This window comes from Canis lupus, chromosome 30 (assembly GCF_011100685.1).
Source record: "Canis lupus familiaris isolate Mischka breed German Shepherd chromosome 30, alternate assembly UU_Cfam_GSD_1.0, whole genome shotgun sequence".
Classification (NCBI taxonomy): Eukaryota; Metazoa; Chordata; class Mammalia; order Carnivora; family Canidae; genus Canis; species Canis lupus.
The window spans coordinates 29,215,744-29,235,665 of record NC_049251.1 but is presented as its reverse complement, the minus strand read 5'-3'; the positions used below and the strand labels follow the sequence as shown (position 1 = coordinate 29,235,665).

The window sequence follows — 19,922 nt, the reverse complement described above, 5'->3', positions numbered from 1 at the left end:
AGATTCTTTTTGTTTTTAAGATTTTACTTATTTATTCATGAGACGCAGAGAGAGAGAGAGAGGCAGAGACACAGGCAGAGGGAGAAGCAGGCTCCATGTAGGGAGCCTGACGCGGGACTTGATCCCGGGACTTCCAAGATCATGCCCTGGGCCAAAGGCGGGCGCTAAACCGCTGAGCCACCCAGGGATTCCCCTGGAGAGAGATTCTTTTTCAACTTTATTTTTTTAAAAGATTTTATTTACTTATTTATTCGTGAGAGACAGAGAGAGAGAGAGTCAGAGACATAGGCAGAGGGAGAAGCAGGCTCCATGCAGAGCCTGATGTGGGACTCGATCCTGGGACTCCAGGATCATGCCCTGAACCAAAGGAAGATGCTCAACCACTGAGCCACCCAGGCATCCCCCGGAGAGAGAGATTCTTAAGCAGACTCTGTGCTAAGTGGGGAGCCTGATGCAGGGCTCAATCTCACAACCCTGAGATCATGACCTGAGCTGAAGCCAAGAGTCTGATGCTTTAACTGACTGAGCCACTCAGGTGCCCCTAAAAGATTTTATGTTTTTAGGGCACTTTTAGGTTCACAACAAAATTGAAAGGAAGAAAACCGATTTCCCATAAACCTTCTGCATGACACACACATAACTTCCCTAAATCATCTCCACCAGAGTGGTACACTTGTTACAGTTGATGAACCTCTATTGACACGTCATAATCACCCAAAGTTCATAGTAGCTTAGGGTTCATTCTTTATTTTGTGTATTCTATGGGTTTGTAAAAGTGTATAATATCCATCATTATAATATACAGAATATTTTCACTGTCCTAGAAATCGTCTGTGCTCTGCCAGTTCAGCCTTCCCTCTCACCCCAAACCCTGGCATTGTTTTTGTTTGTTTTTAAGAAATGAAAATGAATAAAATAATTTGTGGGGGTGATTTTGAAAAGCGATTTTCCTAACATTCTCAGATGTAATTAGAAGCATTGTTCAAAGTCTGAATTTCCTTTTCAAAATGATTATATTAGGTCATTAGGTGGTAATCAACAGATGCTTAATTCTTTGAGATATGTAATTGAGTATTAGGATGTGCGAGCTAAATGTGGCACTGGGCATATGACAGTTGCGTGTGGTAACGGGGCTTGATGGGAGATCTAAATTCAGAATTTTTGAACTAACACTAAAGTTTTGTGGGTTTTGTTTTAAAGATTTATTTATTTATTCATGAGAGACAGAGAAAGGCGGAAGCAGGCAGTCTCCCTGCAGGAGCCTGATTCAGAACTCCATCCCTGCACTCCAGCATCACGCCTAAGCTGAAGGCAGACACTAAACCTGAGCCACCCAGGCATCCCGAACTATCTCACTAAAGTCCTTTGCCACTTGCCTTTTATTATTGTGCAGGGTATTAGTTATGTAGATTTCTTGGTGGCCTTCTCTGGTGTTTGCTGCTTTTTTTTTTTTTTTTTTTTTTAAGATTTTAATTACTTATTCATGAGAGACACAGAGAGAGGCAGAGACATAGAGCGAGAAGCAGGCTCCCTCCGGGGAGCCTGATGTGGAACTCAATCCCAGCCCAGGATCAAGACCTGAGCCAAAGGCAGATGCTCAACCACCGAGCCACCCAAGTGACCCTGGTGTTTACTTCTTATTACACTTGTTGAAGACTATCCAGAAGCTTGAGCTGGCAAAGATTGACTAGAAAGAGAAATCCTGGGTACTGCTATAGTTGAATGATTATTTCCAAATCTGAATATCTGTTCTAAACATAATAAAATGCTGTCCTGGGACGCCTGGGTTGGCTCAGCAGTTGAGCGTCTGCCTTTGACTTAGGGCGTGATCCCAGATTCCTGGGATCAAGTCCTGCATCAGGTTCCTTGCATGGAGCCTGCTTCTCCTCTCCCTTCCTGTGTCTCTGACTCTTTCTGTGTCTCTCATGAATAAATAAATAAAATCTTAAAAAGAAGAAACCCAAACAGGAAAAACTTTTAAAAAATTTAAAAAATAAAATGCTGTCCTGAGACACTATTTCTTATATGGCCTAAATAGTAATTGTTAGTTTGAATCCATTTTCAGTTGGCTTTATTAACTGTTCCTTCCTGGACTTCTAGGATACCTTCCATAACCGTAATTGATATTTTGACCTCTAAATATTCTGGTCATGTAAGGTATGATGCAAAAACTGTTCAATAACTCCATGTTTGGTGGGTTTTATTTGCCTTTTCACTTAGTTAATTAATAATAGACACAAGGAACAATCTGTTTCTGTGAAAGCACTTAGGTTTTCCAGAGATAGATGCTCTCCAAATCAATCATTGTGTAAGCTCACTTTGTCTTTAATGGGATCCATCTGGTTAATACTTGTGTTTCTTGAGTTTCATAGATTATGGGATCATAAAGCTAAAAGAAAACAAAGATGATCTAGTTAGGCCCTTTGATTTTACAGCTGAGATTACTGAAGTTCAGAGAGGCTAAGTGATGCTTCAAGATGGTATAGCTAATGAATGAGCCTGGAACCCAGATCTCCTGATTCCTGTCCAGTCCTGTTTCTCTGATAATACAAGAATTAATTCATTGTAGTTAATGAAGAAATTATGATCTTACAAGAAGTACATTTTCTGGATAATTTAAGTGGACTATTAAACTACAATATAGAATTCAGGTTTTTGGTTGAATTCCTAACTTCTGAAATGTCCAGTATTTCTTAAATTGCCAGGTGTCACTGGGTCTTTAGTTAAGAGCATATTTGTCATTTTTTCACATTCTAAATAGAAATTGACCAATTAAAAAATAATGAAGATACTATAGTCCATATTTAGTAAGCACATATTCGGCTGCATTAAAATGAATCTTAATGTATTTTTTTTGCACAGTGGAGATAATCTGTTAATATTTAATGTCAAAGCAACAGTGGAATTCTGCTTTATGTGGTGGTGTATTTATAAAACTAAAGTGGAGTGTTATGTAAAACTAAAAGTACGGATTAATTTAATATGCATCTGGTGAATTCAGGGGCTTGAAGGATGCACATCTGTTGAAAAAACAAATCATAGAACTATTCAGAGCTTCGGCATCTTTAAATCTGTGTGCTTTGATTCTCTTTAACTGTTTTCGAAACAGTCTTTAATGGATTTAGACAAGGCTGTTTGCTCTAAGGAAGCAACTGTGAAGCCATTTATGATGATGCTATTAATCCTTTTATTCTCCACAGTATTTTGATACGTTGGCATTTTTTTCAATTTAGTTATTGGGGAAGGAAGAAGTTAAATGATCACCATAACAAGCTTGTTGCAGAACTGTATTTAAAAAAAAAAAGAGGGACCATAGTTCCTGATTTAGATAAATTAGAAATACTTTAAAGTTCTGACTTCTAATTTGAATCTGCAATCAATGAAGAAATAACCACAGAGTTCCTACTGTTTATTCATCATACTAGTGCTTTAGGAATATAGAAATTGACGATAAGATTATTTTACCAAGTTGGAGAAACAAGACTTAAAATGGAAGATTGAGAGTAATACAATCCAATAAGTAATTAAGTGCAAACTTGGTGATATAATCTGTGAATAGGAATTTGGAGGGGAGAACATTAAGTTCATAATTCTGACCGGAAGGAGATTGAAGGTAAAGTAGTAGATCTCAGCTCTCGCAGCTCTTTAGAATCACTTGGGGAGACTTTTCCAGAATAAGTTGAATCAGAATCTCCAGGAGTGGATCCATCTGTAGCTTGTGAAAAGGCTTTTCCAGGTGATTGTAATGTGCAGGCAGTGCTGGAAACTACAGGCTTAAAAGATAGTTATAATTTGAGTAAGCAAGAAAGTGTTTTTGGGCAGCAAAGCTAAGCAGAGAGGGAGAATTTGGCACAGTCTTTGAAAAGAGTAATCCAATCCAGACCCCTGGGTGTAGTTCAGTGGTTGAGCGTCTTCCTGTCTTCCTTCATTCAGCTCAGGGCGTGATCCTGGGATCCTGGGATTGAGTCCTGCATCAGGCTCCCTTATGGGGAACCTGCTTCTCCCTCTGCCTATGACTCTGCCTCTCTCTCTCTCTGTCTCTCATGAATAAATAAATAAAAATCTTAAATTTTTTTTAAAAGTAATCCAATCAAAGCTGTCTGCGCCAATTAGAGAGTAGGGGAAAAAAGCTTAAGGAGGCAGAATGGGGTCATATGTAAAAGTAGTACTTCTCAGTGTGATTCCTTAACCAGAGCATTAGCATCACCTGGAAATTATTATAAATGCAAATTTTGAGGCCTGCTCTAGATTTACTGAATTGGAAACTGTAAGGGTGGGGTCCTCCAGTCTGTTTTAACAAACACTCCAGATGATTCTGATGTACACTACAGTTTTGAGAAACAGCTGTTAATAGAGGATAATGAAAGGCAGAGGAAGTTAGATTTGATATTGGCAATAAGTAGACTCCCATTGAAGGTTTTTTAAGCTGGGGAGTAACAGCATGCATTTGTATGTCTGAAGGTAAATATGTGCAGAGTCCTTTGGACTACTAAAAGGAATAAAGGACACCAGTTGAGGCACAGACATAATCAAGTGGATATACTCAAGGAGCCATGAGGGTCTGCTCTAAGGAATTATTAGTGAAAACATGTAATAGTAATAGTGATGGCAGTTTGAGTGTTTATAAAATGGGCAGTATGCTAAATGCTTTGCATACATTATCTCATTTTATTTTCACAACAAGCACTGAGGTGTGGCCATTATTACAATTTTACAGATTGAGCAATGAGGCAAAGAAAGGAAGCTACCTCCAAAGTTCACACTGCGGATAAGTAGTAGACAGAGATGTCAAGTTCAAGTATCTTTACCTCTAAAACCTCTTTTGAAGAAAAAGCTAGTAATATCTGGAGACCAAGAAATAAGACTGACTCAGAAAAGTTTTAATTCTAGGTGACAGCAAGGGGAAGTCATTATCAGAAGAGATAAATAGTGCTTACACTGGGCAATAGGACAAGTCAGACCCCTTGAAACTTTTGTAAAAGTGATTGTGAGAAATAACCGATGGAAATTTTTGTACTATGCTTTTTAGGTATAAAATTTGAAGTAATTTGTGATAACCTGAGTTTTCAGGTCTTATTTGACCTTTTGCTCATGGTGACTAAGTTAGAAGAGCCATCTCATCCAGCTTTTAAAAATGTCTTTTAGGGGCAGCCCCGGTGGCTCAGCGGTTTAGCGCCGCCTGCAGCCCTGGGCGTGATCCTGGAGACCCGGGATCGAGTCCCACGTTGGGCTTCCTGCATGGAGCCTGCTTCTCCCTCTGCCTGTGTCTCTGCCTCTCTCTCTCTCCTCTCTGTGTATTCTCATGAATAAATAAATAAAATCTTAAAAAAAATAAAAATGTCTTTTAGATTTTAGAGTAGATAAGTCCATGAATAAATTATGCTTGAGAAGCTTTCATAATACTACTTTTCTCTCTCTAAAGAAATATTATGACTTAGAAAAATGTCAGAAGTATCTTCATCTTAAAATGGGTGTGGGGTTTTTGTTTTTTAAATTTTAATTCAAGGTAGTTAACATATAGTGCAGTATTGGCTTTAGGAGTAGAATTTAGTGATTCATCTCTTACATATAACACCCATTGCTCATCCCAACAAATGCCTTCCTTAATGCCCATCATGCATTATTAGCCCATCCCCTCATCTACTTCCTCTTCAGCAACCCTCAGTGTGTTCTCTTAACTATAGAGTCTTTTATGGTTTGCCTCCCTCTCTGTTTTTATCTTATTTTTACTTCCCTTCCACTATGTTCATCTGTTTTGTTTCTTAAGTTCCACATAGGAGTGAAATTATATGATAATTGTCTTTGACTTATTTCACTTAGCATAATACACTTTACTTCATCCACGTTGTTGCAAATGGCAAGATATCATTCTTTTTGATGGCTGAGTAATATTCCAACACATATATATGTATATATCACACACACATACATACCATATCTTTTTTTTTTTTTTTTTTATTCATGATAGGCACACAGTGATAGAGAGAGAGGCAGAGACACAGGCAGAGGGAGAAGCAGGCTCCATGCACCGGGAGCCTGACGTGGGATTCGATCCCGGATCTCCAGGATCGCGCCCTGGGCCAAAGGCAGGCGCCAAACTGCTGCGCCACCCAGGGATCCCAACATACCATATCTTTATCCATTCATCAGTCAATGGACGTTTGGGCTCTTTCCATGATTTGGCTAGTAGACACTGCTACTATAAGCACTGGGGTGCCCCTTTGAATCAGCATTTTTGTATCCTTTGGCTAAATACCTAGTAGCACAATTGCTGGGTCGTAGTATAGTTCTATTTTTAACTTTTTGAGGACCCTCCATACTGTTGTCCACAGTGGTTGCACCAGTTTGTATTTCCACCAACAGTGCAAGAGAGTTTCCTTTTCTCTGCATCCTCGCCAACACCTGTTGTTTCCTGTGTTAATTTTAGCCATTCTGACAGGTGTGTGGTGGTATCTCATCATGGTTTTGATTTCCCTGATGATGAGTGATGTTGAACATCTTTTCACGTGTCTGTTAGCTATCTAGATGTCTTCTTTGGAATCTTTACTTTGAAAAAAAAAATTGTAGAGGGCATGTAGCTTGTTCAATTGGTAGAGCGTACAACTCTTTTTTTTAAAATTTTTTTTTTCTTTTTTAGCATACAACTCTTGATCTTGGAGTTGTAAGTTCAAGCCCGATGTTGGGTATAGAGATGACTTAATAAAATCTTGAGGTGCCTAGGTGGCACAGTTGGTTAAGCATCTGACTCTTGGTTTTAGTTCAAGTCATGATCTCAGGGTCATGAGATCAAGTCCTGCATTGGGCTCTACCTTCAGCAAGGAGTCTGGGTTTCTCTCTCCATCTCCCTTTGCCCTTCCCTGTTCCACCTCCCTCCACCCCCGCTCACTCACTCACTTGCTCTTTCTCAAATAAATCTTTCAAAAAATAAAATATTAAAAAAAATAAAAATAAAAATTGTGACAAATGTACATAAAAATTTCTATTTTAGCTATATGTAAGTGTACAGTTCTGTGATATTAGGTACATTCACATCGTTTGTCACAATCACCAGACTTTTTCATCTTCCCCAAATAAAATGCTATTGAACGTGGGTGTACAAATATCTGAATTCCCACATTCACTTTTTTGGACGTATACTCAGAAGTAGAATTGCTGGGTTATGTGGTAATTCTGTGTTGAACTCTTTTGAGGAATCAACCATATGGTTTTCTACAGCTGCTGTATCATTTTACATCCTCATCAACAGTGCACAAGGATTCCAATTTCTTCACATCCTTGCCAACACTTTATTTTCTCTTTCTTTCTTGCTTTCTTGCTTTCATTCATTATAGCCTTGCTGCTAGGTATGAAATGGTATCTTATGATTTTGGTTTGCATTTCCTTAGTCATTAGTGATGTTGAGTGTCATTTTGTGTTCTTATTGGCCATTTGTATATCTTCTAAGAGTGTGATACTTTTAGCTCTTATACTTAGGTCTTTGACTGTTTTGAGTTGTACAGTGTGAGGTTAAGGTCCAGCTTCATTCTTTTGCATGTAGGTATCCCAGTATTATTTGTCTGTTCTTTCCCCAAAGAATACTCTTGGCTTTCTTGTTGAAAATCAATTTGTTATAGGTGTATGGGCTTATTTCTGGACTCTTTTTTATTCTGTTGATCTGTATACCTTTCTTTTTTTAAAGATTTTATTTATTTATTCATGAGAGACACAGATAGGCAGAGACACAGGCAGAGGGAGAAGCAGGCTCCATGCAGGGAGCCCGACATGGGACTCGATCCCGGGGCTCCAGGATCATGCCCTGGGCTGAAGGCAGACACCAAACCGCTGAGCCACTCAGGGATCCCCAATCTGTATATCTATCTTAATGCCAGTACCACAGTGTTTTGATTATTGTAGTTTTGTGGTAATTTTAAAATCAGAAAGTATAAGTCCTCCAATTTCATTTTTCGAGATTTTCCAAAATTGTATTTTGGCTGTTTGTTGTCCCTTGCAATTGCATATGAATTTTAAAATGTTTTTAGTGGCTCCCCTATGGTTTGCATTATACATTAATAACATTGATCTAAGTCAATTTCCAAATAACACTATATTGCTTCATGATTTGTTCAGGTATCTTATAAGAGGATTCCCAATTTCTCATTCCTGTCCCTCATAACATTTTTGTAACTTGTTTATCCAGGCCATAGTCACCCAGTAAATTGTTACTATTGTTATTTTGAACCAATACTTGTCCTTTAGATCTATTTTAAAAAAATAATTCTACTTTCATTTATTCTTTCTCTAATGATTCTCTTTATGTAGATCCAAGTTTTTGATCTATGTCAACTTCTTTCTGAACTTTTTTTTGGTATTTTTGGCAAAGCAGGTCTACTGGTGACAAATCCCTTCAGTTGATGTTTGAGAAAGCCTTCATTTCTCCTCCACTTCTGAAGGATAATTTCACTGATAGAGAATTTGAGATCGGTAGTTTTTTGCTTTTACCAGTAAGTATTTCATCCTTCTCCTTGTTTGTGAGAAGAGATAATGTCTCTAGCTATGGGCTTATGATTCTGGACTTTTGCTTCTAATAACTTTGATTCTCCCTATCCCCCTTTTTCTCCAGTTCTCAGGACAGTGATTTACCCAGTGACCTTAGTTCTCTGGTAGATTTAAGAAGAGGTGTGTTTTTTTTTTTTTTTTTTTTTTTCTTTCCAGTTTTCTTTTAGCAGGAATCACAGTTCTGTGATATTTACATGTCAGAGCAGAAACTGGCAATCTGTATATGAATTTTAGGAACAGCTTTTCCATTTCTGGAAGAAAAAAAAAAGGCCATTGGATTTTGGTAGGGATTGCATTGAATCTGCAGGTCACTTTGAGTTGTACTGCCATAGCAATATTATGTCATCTAAATTGGACAACAGGATCTCTTTCCATTTACTTTGGTCTTCATTCATTTCTTTCAGCAATTTTTTCCCAGTTTTCAGTGTACAATGCTTACATCTTCTTAGATAAACTTATGCATAAATATATCTTGATTTCTTGATGCTATGATAAGTGGAATTTTTAAAGTATTCACTGCTGGTATATGGAAATATAGTTGATTTTTGTGCTGAGTTTGTTACCTGTAATAATTTTTTTGTATATATTCTTTAGGCTTTTTTTTTTTTTTTAAGATTTTTATTTATTTGTTCATGAGAGAGACAGAGAGACACACAGGCAGAGGGAGAAGCAGGGAGCCTACGTGGGACTCGACCCCGGGTCTCCAGGATCACACCCTGGACTGAAGGCAGCGCTAAACCGTTGAGCGACCCGGGCTGCCCAAGCTTTCTAATATAGGATCATATCCTCTGTGAATAGAGATAATTTTACTCTTTTTGCCAATTTGAATGGGTTTTTCTTTCTTTCCTTTAAAAAGTTTTTATATATTTTTTGCCTAATTGCTCTGGCTAAAACTTCCAGTACATTATTGAATAGGAGTGACGTTTGGGAGCATTGTGGTCTTGTTCCTTATCTCGGGGAGAGCTTTCAGTCTTTCACCATGGAGTATGCTAACTGTGGGGTTTTCATAAAAATTTATTATTTTGAAGAAGTTCTTTTCCTAGTTTATTTTTATCATGATAGAATTTTGTCAAATGCATTTTTCCTAAAGACTTATTTATCTGAGCAAGAGAGAGAACGTGAGCGGGGGAGGAGTCAGAGGGAGAGAGAGTATCTCAAGCCGACTCCCTTCTTAAGCGCAGAGTCTAATATGGGGCTGGATCTTACAATCCTGAGATCATGACCTGAGCCGAAATCAAGAGACAGACTGAGCCATCCTGGCACCCTGCACTTACTTACTTTTCCTTTCTTGCTTGCTTGCTTGCTTTCTTTTTTGCATCAACATTGATGATTATGGTTTTTCTCCTTCATTCTGTTAATGGGTGTATTCTATTGATTTTTTTATAGTTGACCCACCTGGGATAAAGCTATTTGTCATGTGTAATCCTCTTAACATACTGTTGGATTAGTATTTTGTTGAGGATTTTTATATCTGTATTGGTCTATAATTTTCTTGGGATGTTTTTATCTGGCTTTGGAATCAAGGTAATCCTGGCTTCACAGAATGAGTTAAGAACTATTCTGGATTTTGGGAAGGTTTGAGAAGGATTGTTAATTATTTTTTTAATGTTTGGTAGAAATTACCAGTGAAGTTGTGTAGTCCTGGGCTTTTCTGGGTAGGAAGTTTGACTAGTGATTCAGACTTTACTTGTTGCAGGTCTGTTCAGATTTTCAATTTCTTCTAGAATAAGTTTTGGTACTTTGTGTGTTTATAGGCCCGTGTCCATTTCATCTAGGTTATCTGTTTTGTTGGTGTACACATACTCATAGTTTCCTTTTATAATCCCTTGTAAGTTTCAGGTCTGTAACATTGTCCCCACTTTCATCTCTGAAGTTAGTACTTTGAGTCTTCTTTTTTTTCTTGGTCAGTCTAAGTTTGTCAATTTTGTTGATTTTTTCCAAAGAGGTAGCTTTTGGTTTTGTTGATTTTTTTTTTTTTTTCCTGCTTCATCTCCACTCTAATCTGTATTATGTCTTTTCTTCTGTTAGCCTTGGATTTAGCTTGTTCTTTTTCTAGTTCTTTAAGTTGTAAATTCATTAAGGTGTAAACTTTAGGGTATCAATTTGGGATCTTCTTGTTTAATGTAGGCATTTGTATCTATAAATTTACCTCTCAGCACTACTTTCACTATATTTCATAAGTTTTGGCGTGTTGTGTTTTTGTTTTAATTTGTCTCGGTATTTTCTGATTTTTCTTGTGAATTTTTTATTTTCTTTTTTTGGTGACTTCATCTTTAACCATTGGTTGCTTAAGATTATGTTGTTTGGGGAATCCCTGGGTGGTGCAGTGGTTTAGCGCCTGCCTTTGGCCCAGGGCATGATCCTGGAGACCCAGGATAGAATCCCACGTTGGGCTCCCTGCATGGAGCCTGCTTCTCCCTCTGCCTATGTCTCTGCCTCTCTCTCTCTCTCTGTGTGTGACTATCATGAATAAATAAATAAAATCTTAATAAAAAAAAAGGATGTTGTTTGGTTTTTACTATTTATGGATTTTCCAATTTTTTGTCTGTTAATTGATACCTAATTTCATAATCTATTATCATAAATGACACTTTGTATGATTTCAGCCTTTTAAAATTTATTGAGAATTATTACCTGTTCTAATATATTATCTCTCTTGGAGAATGTTCCATGTACACTTGAGAAAAATTTGTATTCTGATTTGTTGAGTGCTCTACATATGTCTGTTAGGGCTAATTGGTTTATAGTATTGTGCAAATACTCTATTTCTTTATCTTCTACCTGGCTGTTCTATCCTTGTTGAAAGCAGAGTGTGGAAGTCTCTAATTGCTATGGTAGAAATGTCAGTTTCTCCATTCAGTTCTGTCAGTTTTTTCTTGATATATTTTGTGACTCTTGTTAGGCATGTTTATAATTTCTTGGTCTGTTTTCATCATTTTACTTTTAACTGTTGTGTCTTTTGATATAAATTGTCTTGTAAAGAGTTGGATTATTCTCAATCCATTATAGCAATCTCTACCTTTTAATTGGAGAATTTAACCCATTTATATTTATTTATTATTTTTAAATATTTTATTTATTTATTCATGAGAGACACAGAGAAAGGCAGAGACACAGGCAGAGGGAGAAGCAGGCTCCGTGCAGGGAGCCCGACGTGGGACTCGATCCCAAGATCCCGGGATCATGCCCTGGGCAGAAGGCAGATGCTCAACCACTGAGCCACCCAGGCGCCCCAACCCATTTATATTTATTTTTTTATTTTTTTTTCCATTTATATTTAAAATAACTTAAAAGGAAGGTGTTATTTCTACTATGTAGGATGTTTCTCTATTTAGCTATTTGTTTTCTGTTTTACATATATGTTTCTCAGGTCCTTTATTACTGCCTTCATTTGCAATTAGTTTTGTTTCTTTATTCTCCTTGCTTTTTTTCTATATATAAAGGTATATTTCTTAATATTACTTTGGAGAGGGCAGCCCGGGTGGCTCAGCGGTTTAGCGCCGCCTTTGGCCCAGGGTATGATCCTGGAGACTTGGGATCGAGTCCCATGTCAGGCTCCCTGCATGGAGCCTGCTTCTCCCTCTGCCTGTGTCTCTGCTTCTCTCTGTCTCTCACGAATAAATAAATAAAATCTTTAAAAATATATATATATTACTTTGGAGATTACAATTAACACCTCAGTCTCAGGACAATCAAGTTTGAACTTGAAATCCAACTTAGTTTAACAGTACACAGAAACTTTGCTCCTATATAGCTCTGCCCCCTCTCTATTTTGTTGTTAGAATTACATCTTTATACACTGTTCCCACTAAATAGATACTTAGTTAATAAGCACATATTACTTTAGGTATGTTTCTTTCAAATCCTAAAAGCCAAAACACAGTTAAAAACCACTGATGCATGACACACAGGAGGCTTAGTGGTTGAGTGTCTGCCTTTGGCTCAGGGCGTGATCCTGGAGTCCTGGTATCAGGTCCCCCATCAGGCTCCCTGCATGGAGCCTGCTTCTCCCTCTGCCTATGTCTCTGCCTCTCTCTCTCTCTCTCTCTCTGTGTGTCTCATGAATAAATAAATTCTTAAAAACAAACACACACTGATGCAGTAATACTGGTTTGTATATGTACTTATGTATCTATCCTTACTTTTGTTCTTTATTTCTTTGGATGTTTTAGAAGTACCACTGTCTAGTACCCTTTCATTTCAACCTAAAGAAACCCTCTCTTAAATTCCTTGTGGGGCACCTCTTCTAGTGATGAACGTCTTTACCTTTTGTGTTTCTGGGAATGTCTAATTTTTCTTTCATTTTTGAACAAAAGTATTTCTGGATATAAAACTTTTGGTTAACTATTTCAACACTTGAAATGTTATCCCACTTTTTTTTTTTTTTTTGGAAGATTTTATTTTTAGATAATCTCCTCACCCAACATGGGCCTTGAACTCACAACTCAGATCAAGAGTCACATGTTCCGCTGATTGAGCCAGCCAGGCATCCCTGGCTTCCATGATTTCTGATGAGAAATTGGCTATTAATCTTATGGAAAGTCTCTTGTATGTGATGAGTTGCTTTTCTCTTTCCATTTTCAAGATTCTTGTATTTTGACAATTGGCTATAATGTGCCGGGTGTTGATCCTTTCAGCTGCTTGGTGTTAGTTGAGCTGCTTCGTGTTAGTTGAGCTGTTTGGATGTATAGATTCATGTTTTTTTTTTTTTTTTTAATTAAATTTGGGAAATTTATAGCCATTATTTCTTCAAATACTCTTTCTACCACTTTTGTCTTGCTCTGGGGTTCCTATTATGTGTTACGGTGGTACACTAGATGGTGTCCCACAGGTTTGTTAGGTTCTGTTCATTTTTCTTCATTCCTTAGGCTGAATCTGTTCATTTTCCTATTCCTTAGACTGAATAACTTTAATTGACCTATTTTAAGGGTTATTGATTTTTTTTTCTCTTTACTGCTCAGATCTGCTGTTGAACCAGTTAATTTTTATTTCAGTTACTGTACTTTTGAGGTCCACATTTTCAATTTGATTCTTTTTCTTTCTTTTTAAGATTTCTTATTTATTTGAGAGAGAGAGAGAGATAGTGACATAGAGCATGAGTGAGGATGAGAGGGTTGTCCCCCCTAAGCAGGGAGCCTGATGCGAGCAAGGCCTGATTCCAGGACTCTGTAATCATTACCTGGGCCAAAGGCAGACGCTTAACTGGCTGAGCCACCCAGGGCCCCCCAGTTTGATTCTGTTTTATAATTTGCATTTCTTTACTAATGTTTTCTACTTGGTAAGATACTGTTTTCATGATTTCCTTTAGTTCTTTGTGGTTTCCTTTGCTTGGACTTCCTCGAGGACGTTTTCTATATTAATTTCCTTTTTTTCCTGAGCCAGACTGTTTTTTCCTTGCATACCTCATAATTTTTTGTTGAAAATTGGACATTTTGAATATTATTGTGGATCAACTGCAGATATTAGATTTCCTCCCTTCTCCAGGGATTTTTGTTACTGCTTGTTGTGGGTTGTTATTGTCTGTTTTGTGTCTTTTCTAAACTATTTTTGTAAAGTATGTATTTTTGGTCATGTGTGATCCTTGAACACAGACGTGTTTCATTAGCTTAGTAGTCAACTTGTGTTTTGATCAAATTTCCTTGAATACCTGTAGCCCAAAAAGGAAAATAATACTGTTTTGACTAAATGGTTCTGTGTTTGGATATTCATTCATCACTAAGCCAAGCTGTTTACAATCTGCCTTACATTCACTACCTGTTTGTGTGGAGCCTGAAGCTAAGCTAGGGGTAAAAATTTAGGATCTTCTTAGCCCTTTTCTGTGTATGTGTTCAGTCTTGGGCATTTACATGTCCTACATTTCTTTTTGTATCTGAGAGCTTACAAAGCCCATTTCTCCCTACCTACATCCTTTTTCAGTCTCTCCCTTCCCTGTTTTCCCTTAGCCCAAGCTGCTTGCCCTGGGAGTGTTCCAAGTCAGGCAAAACAAAGGCAAAGTCCTTGTGCCAGTCCTCCAGGAAGCTACCAGTTAGGTCGTAACTTTCAATCACAGTTCTTGGAGACTAAGGTTTGTATTGCTCCCTTGGGACTATCAGCTTGCACCCGGAGTGCAGCTGCCATCCTCACTGCCCCTGCTGAACCTGGGGATTAGAAGATGATAGGCAGGTGATTTAAAACACCACAACACTCTTTTATTGCAATGTAGCAACTTCTTTCTTTGCTAAGCCTTCCTTTGGTTGTTGGGAGATTTTTTTTTTTCTTCTGTTTTTGTTTTTTTGTTTTTTAACGATTTTATTTATTTATTCATGAGAGACCGAGAGAGTGAGAGGCAGAGACACAGGCAGAGGGAGAAGCAGGCTCCATGACGGGAACCCAATGTGGGACTGGATTCTGGGTCTCCAGGATCACGCCCTGGGCTGAAGGCGGCGCTAAACCCCTGAGCCACCCGGGCTGCCCTTTTGGGAGTTTTGATCAGATTCCAAAGTTCTACAAAAGTTGATTCTGACAGTTTTTGCCAGATTATTTGTTGCTTGTTTTTTTGAGGGATGGGGCCCTGGAGTTCCCTACTCTTCCATTTTTGATAATATTTTGCCTCTGCTCCCCTCCTTTTTTTTTTTTTTTTTAATTTTCCTACTGAATCTCTTCAAAGCATCCCACTTAATTTTTATAATATTTTTTTCAAGAACTACATAAAGGGTTTACTGAAGGATCATATATAGTTTATTTTTTTTATTTTTATTTTTTTTTAATTTATGATAGTTACAGAGAGAGAGAGAGAGAGAGAGAGAGAGGCAGACACAGGCAGAGGGAGAAGCAGGCTCCATGCACCGGGAGCCCGACGTGGGATTTGATCCCGGGTCTCCAGGATCGCGCCCTGGGCCAAAGGCAGGCGCCAAACCGCTGCGCCACCCAGGGATCCCTCATATATAGTTTAAACATTAAAAGTGAACCCTGCATATCCATCACTCAAGTAAAGAAATAGAACATAAGCGAAGATTCATTTTTTTTAATCGAAGATTCTTATGTGCTCCTTCTGTTTTCTGACCTTCTAGGAATATTGTATTAATTAGATATGCAAATAGGTAAGAAAGTATAATCTATAGAAGAAAAATCAATCGATAGAAATAGACCTAGAAATGCGTAGATGATAGAATTAGTACACAAGGACTTTAAAAAATTTTGGTAAAAAGCTGAAAGATTTAAAGGCAAATGTGAAAATATTGAGGTGAGAAATGGATATAAGAAAGAATCAGATAAAACTTTTCAAACTAAAAAAAATGCCTGAATTGTTGCTTTTATTTAAGCATTTTCAGTATAACTTATTAAATGAAGAGTGTCATAATATTGCTTTTTCAGATACTAAAAGATGAAAATGTTCTAAAAAATGGGCATGTAACCAAGATGATCATTGAATGAAGGACTAATATGACAAGTAGGAGCTAAGTATTGACTGTAGAAATATTTGATAATTTTAAATCATATTTCATTGTGTATCTGGGTTTTTAACTGTATTTATATATTTATTTATTTTTAAAGATTTTATTCATGAGAGAAACAGAGAGAGAGAGGCAGAGACACAGGCAGAGGGAGAAGCAGACTCCATGCAGGGAGCCTGATTCAGGACTCGATCCCGGGTCTCAAGGATCTCACACCCTGGGCCAAAGGCAGTGCTAAACCACTGAGCCACCCAGGCTGCCCTGTATTTACATATTTAAATTAAATATATGACAACATATTTTAATTAATATATGATAAATAATAAGTAACATTTTATATTTTTATTAATAAATACTTAAGTATTCATCTTTTTTTCTTAAACTGCACATCTTTAATCATTTTGTAGGTAAGGCTGTGCTGTATCCTTGTTAGGACAGTACTGACAGCATAAACCTCTTTTTTTTTTTTTTAATTTATTTATGATAGTCACAGAGAGAGAGAGAGGCAGAGACACAGGCAGAGGGAGAAGCAGGCTCCATGCACTGGGAGCCTGACATGGGATTCAATCGCGGGTCTCCAGGATCGCGCCCTGGGCCAAAGGCAGGCGCTAAACCGCTGCGCCACCCAGGGATCCCCCTCTTTATGCACTCAGCTGTGATTAAACTAATTTACATCCTTGGTATTAAAATATTGCAGCCCACCCTGCATGGAGCCTGCTTTTCCCTCTGCCTGTGTCTCTGTCTCTCTCTCTCTGTGTCTCTCTGTCTCTCTCTGTCTCCCATGAATAAATAAATAAAATCTTAAAAAAAAATAATAAAATAAAATAAAATACTACAGCCCAGTTACCAACCATATTTTAAATTTAACTTGCCAAACTTACCAGTACTGATTTCAGGACCATTGGGATTTGTCTTAATGTGGACCAGGTTAGGACAATGAATTCTTTTTCTTTGGTTAAAAATTTTAAGTTTTTTTCCCAACATTTTTTGACTTACTTTTTTTTTTTTTTTTTTGGACTTACTTTTGAATAAGTCTCAATTTATGGTTGAGAAGGTTTAGAAGTATTAACTTGGGTCACTGGCTTATCTATGATTAGAATTCAGATTTTTTAGCATGTGGTTCAATTCTTAAATTCAATTCTTGTGTATGAGATGTTCTTCCATGTTCACAAGAGTGTGTGCCTCTAATTTTCTTGTTGAGTTTTCTCTTGGTACTAAAATATAGTACAGGGTTGAGTTGGTTATTTAGAACCATTAAGCATTTTTAAATTTGAGGTGAAAGCTAAACATCAAGTCCAGTTGATCCTTAATATTAAAATTATATTGATTCTCCACATTGTTACACAATCCTGTGTCCAGGATGACCAATAACAGGGTTGAGAGAATTTAATTTTATCTTTGACCAGAGAGTTCAGATCTCTGACTTGAGAATAGTCTCTGGTGTGCCCAATAAGAAGTATATGCTGTGCACAAAAGTTTCGGTTTTTAAATAATCAAATACCTCTAGGGGAAGCAGGTCACTTTACAACTTAGACTAGTGTTTTTGTTTGTTTGTTTAAGATTTTATTTATTTATTCCTGAGAGATACACACAGAGAGAGAAGCAGAGACACAGGCAAGAGGGCAAAGCAAGCTCCATACAGGGACCCTGACATGGGACTCGATCCCGGGTCTCCAGGATCATGCCCTGGGCCGAAGGCAGTGCTAAACTGCTGAGCCACCCGGGCTGCCCAGACTAGTTTTTGGAGGACCTTAGTACATATAACTTTAGCATACATATAATTTTATAACATTCTGCATCCAATGTAATTTAATTGCAATATCATAATAAAGTATAACAGATAAAGTATTGTTAACTTTGACATAATGTGTACTTCTAATTAGTAACTACTTGTTTTTGTGGTGACAGTTTCATTATTCTCTTGGGTAATGTGTTTGTTTTGCAAATGTCATTTTTTAAATTTAAACAGTGTTAGTAAGACTTTTCTGTTATAAGTTGTTTATGGAGGTAAAACATTCATTATAAAAATTTCCAAAACATTTTCTTTTTACAAAGCGTACTTTCTAAAGTATAATTTTATCTGCATTTAGAAATCTGACAGTTTGGTGTGTATTCTTTCAAATTCTTTTTCTTTGTGCTAATGTATATATATTTTCAATTCTCGTTACAGAATACACTGTATTGTTTATTATTTTCCTACTTAAAATTTTTTTCTTAGCATTATTTCAGTATTTTGTCACTATTTTGAGACTATGGACAAGGCGTTTGGTTTGATTTCTGTTTTAAAATAATTTATGTGAGGGATATGTGGGTGGCTTAGTCAGTTAAGCATCTGATTCTTGATTTTGGCTCAAGTCATGATCTCAGGGATTGAGCCCTGCATTGGGCTCTGTGGTCAGCATAGAGTTTGCTTGTCCTTCACCTTATGTTCCTTCCTGCTTGCACACGCTTTCTCTCTAAAATAAATAAAACCTTTTTTTTTTTTTAAGATTTTATTTATTTATTTGACAGAGGAGCAGGGAGCGGCAGGCAGAGGAAAAAGGAGAAGCAGGCTCCATTCAAAGCAGGGAACCCAATGTGGGCTTGATTCTAAGACCCTGGGATCATGACCTGAGCCGAAAGCAGATGCCCAACCGACTGAGCCACAGATGCGCCCCTAAAATAAGTAAATCTTAAAAAATAATTTCTGTGATTATTTCATGTGAGCTCTGTAAAGAAAACTGGAACAATATAGGAAAATTATAAAGAACAAAATAAAGCCACATGTAATACCTCCTAGATAGTAATCATTATTAGCAGTGCAATTATCTTTCCAATTTGTTCGATTATATGAGATATGCATAAAATACATGTTTAAAATAAAATTTGAATTATATAGGTTACTGTTGTTTTTTCTCTTATTGAAAAAAATTACTCCATATCATCAGATAGTTACTTATTGGCTATAGAACACATAAATTATTTAACTACATCTTTATTGTTTTTTTAGGTTATTTCAGATATTTGCTGCTGTGAATCCTGAATTAAACATTTTTATTATTTCTCTAGGACACATTTCCTTAGGGCTTAATAGATGAACATTATTATTTATTCCTCACGATTCAGTAAGTGAACATTTTACCAGATGGTCTTCCAGAGAGATGGCATAGTCCTTTTAGCAAAGGCATGAGAGGAAGGAGCAGAGTCCCTGCTGAGCAAGGAGCCCAGTACAGGGCTCAATCCCAGAACTATGGGATCATGACCTGAGCTAAAGGCAGCCACTTAACTGACTGAGCCACCCAAGTGCCCCTATTTTAAATTTTAAATTTTTATTTATTTTTTTGGGGGGGAGTTAAATTTTTTACAATGAATCTCTACAGCTAATGTGGGGGCTCCAACTCAGGACCCCAAGATCAAGAGTAAGATGCTCCACTGACTGAGCTAGCCAGGTACCCATATCCAATCACAGTTTTATAGCCATAGAAACTCTTATAGTTTTATTTTCCTAGGAATATTGTATATGCACAACTGAGAACTTGAGTAGAGACTAGGAAGTCTGTATTTTAAAAGACTGAGTCCTAAAACTGAAGTGTTTTTCTTCAGAGTATACTTGCCTAACTTTACTAAGTCACCTAACGTTACTAATAGATTTGGCTATAGCTCATAGCAAATTAAAGGTGCTACTAGAGCTGAACACACCAACTGGAGGAAGTGACTTTTGATACAAAAAGAAAAATATATAGTCTTAAAATTTAGCTTAGTGTATCTGGGGCCATTTTATATAGTAACAGCATTTGGCCTTACACACTTCATTAGTGCTGGATGACATAATATTCATAGAAGAATACAATGGTGGTTCTTAGTCATCGAAAGATTAAATTCACATAATGTCTTGTGTTTGTTTGCCTAAGAGTCCATGTGTGAGAATATGCTCTAAAAGTATTCTCTTCCCTTTTTTCCCCTTCCTTTCCAATA

At 37.2% G+C, this 19,922-nt stretch overlaps 1 protein-coding gene across 34 annotated transcripts in view; it reads left to right on the top strand.

Annotated features, from left to right (window-relative positions):
• Positions 1-19,922, top strand: part of CSNK1G1 (casein kinase 1 gamma 1) — a 170,033-nt gene that overhangs the window by 8,149 nt on the left and 141,962 nt on the right. The gene's annotated exons all lie outside the window — the stretch shown is intronic.